The sequence below is a fragment of the Vitis riparia genome, chromosome 16 (assembly GCF_004353265.1).
Source record: "Vitis riparia cultivar Riparia Gloire de Montpellier isolate 1030 chromosome 16, EGFV_Vit.rip_1.0, whole genome shotgun sequence".
NCBI lineage: Eukaryota > Viridiplantae > Streptophyta > Magnoliopsida > Vitales > Vitaceae > Vitis > Vitis riparia.
The window spans coordinates 8,946,445-8,953,565 of NC_048446.1; the positions used below are offsets into that span (position 1 = coordinate 8,946,445).

Sequence of the window (7,121 nt, forward strand, 5' to 3'; positions counted from 1 at the left end):
GACGAATTCACATCAAAAGAATTTGAAGAATATTGTGAAAATCGTGGGATTTATTTGCCTCTAACGGTTCCATATTCTCCACAACAAAATGTGTAGCTAAAAGAACAAATAGAAAAGTCCTTGACATGGTTCAAAGTATGTTCAAAAGTAAGAAAATGCTTAAAGAATTTTTGGCCAAAGAGGTTGATTGTGCAGTTTATTTGTCAAACTATTTTCCTAATCCAAGTGTACGGAATAAAACACCATAACAAGCTTGGAATGGAAGAAAGCAAAGTATTTCACATTTGAGAGTATTTGAAAGCATTGCATATGCTCATGGATCATATCAAAAGCGATCAAAGTTAGATGACAAGAGTTAAAAATATGTTTTCATTTGTTATGACTCAAGTTCCAAAGGCTACAAGTTATACAATCCAAATAACGGAAAAATCATTATTAGTAGATATGTCAAGTTTAATGAAGATGAAGCATGGGATTAGGGTGCTCAAGAAGGCGACTATGATACTCTTTCCCTATATGAAGAAGAAGAACAAACAATGGGAAGCTTACAAGAGATTACTACTCCACTTTCTCCATTAACTCATGAGGTTCCAATAACATCATCCTTATTGGAATGCTCTAGTGAAAGGACACCATGTTATAGAAGTTTACAAGAGATTTATGAAGAAATAAAAGATCAAAATGATCTAACCATATTTTATATTTTTGCAAATTGTGAACCAATAGGTTTTGAAGAAACAATTCAAGACAAAAGATGGAAAGTTGCTATGGATGAGGAAATACAATCAATAAGGAAGAATGGCACATGAGAATTAAAATCCCTTCCAAAAGGGGAAAAAAGCAATTAGAGTAAGATGGGTCAACAAGGCATAGAAAAATGCAAAATGAGAAGAAGAAATATACAGAGCAAGATTGATGGTTACAAGTTACAAGCAACAATAAGGCTTCCGCTATGTGAACAAGAAACCATTGATTGCATTACCAAAAAATTTAGTTTTCCATTATTTAAGCAAGCACATCAATAGAAGATATCGTTTCATTATAGAGTGCATTATGAAGAAAGAAGTGCAATTAAATTTTACAAAATCTCAAGATCAAATTACGGTTATTTTTACATAAATCAAGTTTAAGGCGGCATGTTGGAAAACTTGAATTAGGAACTTTCTAAATATTAAAAATAGATTTCATTTCTAAAAATTTAAGAAAGAATATTTTATTTTAAGTAGTTATTCTAGTTTCTATTTTTGAGCTGTCAAGTCTCAGCAGGTTTTTATATCTTAGAATTAGGAGTTTCTATTTTGTTTAGTGTGAGTAGTTATAAATAGGATATGTAATGTTTGAAAAAAAAAATAGAGTGATAGAAGACAATAAAATTTTAATTCTCCTAAATTTATCTTCCTTTGTAATTGTGTGTTTTCTCTATCAATCTCATTACTCTAACCAAATTGGTGTCGATGTTTCCGCATATCTAATAGGGTTTAAGTTCCATTGTAAAGTTTTAAATGCCACACATTAACACAAGCAAAAGACTTTTGCAAAAGAGCCAAATAACTAAGATCTTTAGTTCATTGTTGATTACACTTTGCAATATTGCGACTTAAATATAAACCACCCAAGCACTTTTACATTCTATAGAGTTGTGCTAACTCATCCCACTTGCCCAACAAAGCCACAAGGTAAAACTCCACCACTAAGAGGGCTAAAAATGAAAAAAGCTATGCAATGATATATAATAGATACAAACAACTAAACTTTTCAAGGAAATCGTGCTTGGATAAATTTAATCTTTGTTTTCCCTTTTATTCTTCTTTCTTTATTTTCTTTATTGTCTTCCAAAAGTCTTCACAAACCATTTATGTTTCCATACTGTCAAACAGTACAATTTTCCAATCAAAATCACTTGGGAAGCATTTCCAAAGGTTGAAGGGGATGGTGTTAGTGACCATCCCTTAGAACTTTCACATACCCTTAACAAAGGATTTCCACACAATCCTGGGTTTCCATCAAATAAACTATTTGGAAATGTATCAAATTATTTTCTCTATGGTATAGGCCTTGTTAAATGGTTATGAGACACACTGAAGAATCCCAGGGAGGTGAAAGACCCCAAGTGCCTCATTATACTACTAGTAGTCAGATAAAAGGACCCCAACTCTATGTCAAGGTAGTGTCCATTTTCACCTCTTTACAAGAAAATAAATGGAACAATATAATAAATGCAAGGTAGTCATATTACTTCTGGTATATAAAATTTTGGCCTTCTAGTTGATGCATCCCACTGACAAGAAACACATGGATTTAAATCTCTTAAAGAAAACTGTGGTAAGATGATTTGGGGCATGTTTAACAACTATTTTTTTCTAAACATTTTTTTTTTTTTTTTTTGTTCTTTGTGGTTGGATGATGTAGGGCATGTTTGACAACTATTTTTTGATGATATAAAATGGATTCCATTTTTGTTTTCCTAAATTTTTTCCATTTAGATTGATTGGAGTTTTGGGTGAGTCAATGCTTTAAGGTGTTGAAAGGAATAATTTAGGTGAAGTATACAAAACTTTATAATTAGTAGGAAGTGTGTTCTTTTATCTTTTTTTCTTCTTTATTATTTCTCTTTCCAACTTACTCTTTTAGATATGTAATGTTTAGTTTTCAAAAAAATTAAAAGGAAAAATGCGAGAGAAATAAAATAGAAAGAAAAAGTAAACAAATAAATAAATTATTTTTATATGTTATTTTAAATTTATTGCATTTATTTTATCTTTTATATATATGAATTAAATAATTTGAAAATGCATGAATTTTTAAATAATTTTAATTACATTTTTTTTTTCATATTTTCATTATAAAATAAAACATAAAAATAATTTTAAACTTACTATTTTTTTTTTATTTCCTAGGTAATTTCTTGAAACCAAACGTAGCATTAGGCTATGTTTGATTCCTCAAAAGATTTGAGGGAAGGCAAGAGAAACAATAAAGAGGAAAAAGAGTTTAAAGTTAATAATTTATTATTTTCATTTCAATTGTTTTAATTCTTTTATATATAGACTAAAGAATTTAAAATTATATAAGTTTTTAATTAATTTTAATTATGTTTGATTTTCATTTAAAGTAAAACCAAGCAGGAGTGTGCACCTACATTTTTCATGTGTACCCCCACTCGATTGGCGAGACTCGCTTTTATTTGTGAAAAAATTAGTTTTGGAAAAGTCAGAGTCGCCACTTATTTTATTTTATTTAAAAGAAAATAAAATAAGAAATAAAACCCTAAAAAATGACTCCATAGTTTTTGGAAAAACGTGTCTTTGAAAAACCCGAGTCTAGGTCCGGGGATCGGGTTACTTATTGGGAGAGGTAGCACCCCTCTAAGCCCTATAAAGGTCTCTACTAACTAAGTTGAAGGAAATGCGACAATTAATTGGTCCATTATAAATACCTAAGTAGGATAGGTGATTTCTAAAATAACATGTCTAACAAGAAAATCAATTACAATCATAAAGAAAATTTAAGGTGCGTACTTAGGCTGCTTCTTAAGCGCTATCACAAGACATCAAAGTTAGTTCAAATAATATATCATCCAACATGCACTTTATAAAAAATAATCGAATAATGAAGCATATATATCAAGACACCTGACACTATCGAACATGGGTATAGTTCACAATGACAAACATATTCATAGAATTTAGAAGGTGGGTGTTAGGGGGCGTACCTGGATAGCATAAGTAACTTGTAATGTGCTTCCACAAGCATGAGGGGTCAGATAACAAATAATAAAATAAAGAAATCCTAGCATACTTGTTATCTAATTAGCATAGCAAAAATGATTAAAGTATACGAAATTATCAATTATCACATACATCTTGTGTATAATTCTTAAAAAATACGTACATAGATATGATTACAACAAGTATCGAAGATGGTAGCAAGGATGAGTTTAAAAAAAAAAAAAAAGATTTTATATAGCGGTTTTACCAATTCCCTAATTGATATACACAAATCTAGCTTAGAATTATCTCATTTATTTGGGACTACAAGCTTGGATTCGTATCTTATTCAAAACCGTAGTTTTTATTGAAAACTAAAAAAGATGCAAACCGATCAAGACATAGTTGCATATTATTTAAGAAAATAAGATTTTGATTCTAAGGACTCTAAATGAACTTTTGAAATGTATTTTAATGATGAACATTTTGAGAAAAGTAATTTATTTTAAAATAAAAGAAATTATTTTGAAAACAACAAAACATAAGAAACAAAATACCAAGAAAAACAAAAGAAAACAAAATCACAAAGTAAATTTTTGACAACCCAACAAACTAAAGTGGTGAGAATGGAGGTCAATCTTCACTATTTTCTGATGGCCTTTGAAAAGTAAATTCGATAAGAGACTATTGAAATAATAAATTATTAAAACTTAGATCAAATAAACTAACAAGATATGCACCCAAAATTAATGACTAAGATTCAAGAAACGCCTAAATTGAGAATAACAAATCAAGAGCTAGCATAAAATCAATTAAACACTCAAACACATTTAAACTAAAAAAAGAAAAAAGAAAAAAAGAAAAAAAAAATAATAATAAATTAAACTGGACTAAAATTGGAATTAAAAACATCAACTTTATCTAACATGATTAACTAAACTATTGGATTAAAATCACTAACACACTTGGACTAAAAGATAGATTTAAGGCTAAACTAATTCAGAATTATAAACATGAACTTTATCTAACATGATTATTTAAACTAATGAATGAAAATTACTAACACACTTGAACTAAAATAAATAAATAAATAAATAAAATAAAAAACGGGTTAAAACTAAACTAATTGGGAAAAAAAAAGGCATAAACTTTATCCTATATGATCAATTAAACTAATTACCTAAAACTCCGAAAAACATTGAAATTAGACCAAATTAAATCAGGGCAAACTAAAAACATGATTTTTCAAACATAGAATCAATTTAATTAATGAACTAATATAATAAAAATACCTAAACTGAATAGAATGAACCAAATTAAATTAAAACAAACTAAAAATGTGAACTTTCAAAGATTAATTTTATTAATGAACTAAAATTATAAAAGTACCTAAATTAATTAAAATGAACCAAATTAAATGAAAGCAAATTAAAGGAATGAACTTTCAAACGTAGAATTAATTTTATCAATAATCTAAAACTAAATAGACGAATTAAATTTAATCAAAGTAGACTAAAAACATGACTTCTTTACATAAGATTGATTACAAAAAAAAAAAAAAATTAGAAACTCACAAACACATCATGAAGAAAATCAACACTAAACTAAATCGGAATGAAAAATAAGAAATTTATCATGTAGAATTAATTAAACTAATCATAAAAAAACATCTAAACTAACGAAATAAATTAAAATAAAATTTTAAAAAGAACTTACCTTAACATGAATTCACTGTGCCTTCTAATAACATTGAAAAATCCCGTTGCATCTTCTTGTTTATCGTTCGCTAGAAATTTGCCCTTCCATAACTCAAATTCCATTTTGTCCATATCCGGTGGATAGAAATTTGCCACAGGTGGTGTCATCAAAGGAAATGCAGCTCTATACTCAAGACCCTTCCATCCAGTTATAGACTTTGTGGCTTCAGGGAGCAACTTAACAGCTGAATCTGCAGTTGTTAAAAATGCCTTATTTTCATCAAGGCAGGACCTAAGCCGGAGTTGGCATGGTGGTTGAGGTTGGGGAGACGAGATCCGAAGTGAACGCCGACGAGATCGTATTGAATGAGGCGGTAGACATCGACGACAGTGACAGCGTCGCAAAGCTCGACGCAGGCGACAAGCACGAAGACAATTGCGATGACGGAGTAGACTGATTCGAGCATCTCACCCTCGCGACCTTTCCTTGTCGCCATGGGACTCTAGGCTAGGGTTTTGGAGATCCGATCAGCCTCTTTGGGCTGACTGAGAATGATTGATCCGAGCCAAATATAATAATACAAATAATGCTATTAATATTAAATTTTGATAGTGGTGGTCGGAGCGGGGCTTCCAGCCTTCCCTTGAGTCGGCTCGGGTGCAGTCAGTTTGGCTCTGGTGTGTTTTGCTTCAGATGCATATTTTAGCAATATTTGTAATATGATATGATAAAGATCTGAATATATGAGTGTTTTCCCGACAAACAGGCCACTGACCATATGGTTTGCACCAGATTTTGCGTGAAAAAAATCCACTCGAACATCAGGGTCGTCATTCGCCAAGTCCTCGTACGCAGCCTCGAATGCCTCCTGCCAGAATCTCGGCAATCTTCCCGTCGGCTGTTGGTGTACACATCCCACATGTGCTTCACCACCTTCTCCCTCTCCTCCATTTCCAGAACATCGAGATCGTCGTGGATGTGGGAGTCGAAGTCGTCGGAAATATGGTTGAGGTTGCTGGCGGACCACCGGAGAGTAACGGTGCCGGTGAACATAGACCATAAAGTAAGGAGCAGAATCGCTGCCAACGCCCAGAACTTGTACTGACCCTTCCCAAAAACGCTCGCATCTGAGCTATCTTTCTTCGCATTTGTGGTCAGCGCCGTTGTCGGAAGGAAATCATCATCCTCCATTGCTACGTCGTCTCGATCACACAGATTTTCCGGATTCGAATTCGAATTTCCGTTTGATCAAACAGTGAATCCCTTATGGCCCCCTTCCTGCGTGGTTGTCTTCTCATGTCAGCAAGGGCAGAAAAACGATCTTCCTCCTCGTTTGGTGCTGCCCTTCTCTCAATAGCCGGCTACCTCCCCTCTTTCAATGGTGTGGCTGCTCTTCTTTTGGACTCCCCCACTCAGCCCGCTGTTTGCTTTCTCACCTTCTCTCATTTTTTTCTCTTGGTGCGGCTGTCGATCTTGCTTCTCAATGTTCCCCTCATGCCAAGAATGGTACGGCTGTTCTAAAAAAAAAAATCTCTCAATCCTCTGGCTGCCTTCCCCTGCTCAGAAAAATAATCCCTCATCCTTTCTTTATTTTCTCTATTTGGTGCATCTGCGGATCCTCTTCCTTCAGATTCAACAAGGTAGGTATGTACTCATCTCTTCAATCGCGGGGTGAATCGCCAGTGAATATCAACAAACAGTTGCGTATGTGGCTTC

The 7,121-nt window shown here is 32.5% G+C and overlaps 1 pseudogene; it reads right to left on the reverse strand.

The window, feature by feature from the left end:
• Positions 1-6,003: 6,003 nt before the first annotated feature.
• On the reverse strand, positions 6,004-6,596 carry LOC117933233 (annotated as a pseudogene).
• Positions 6,597-7,121: the final 525 nt, after the last annotated feature.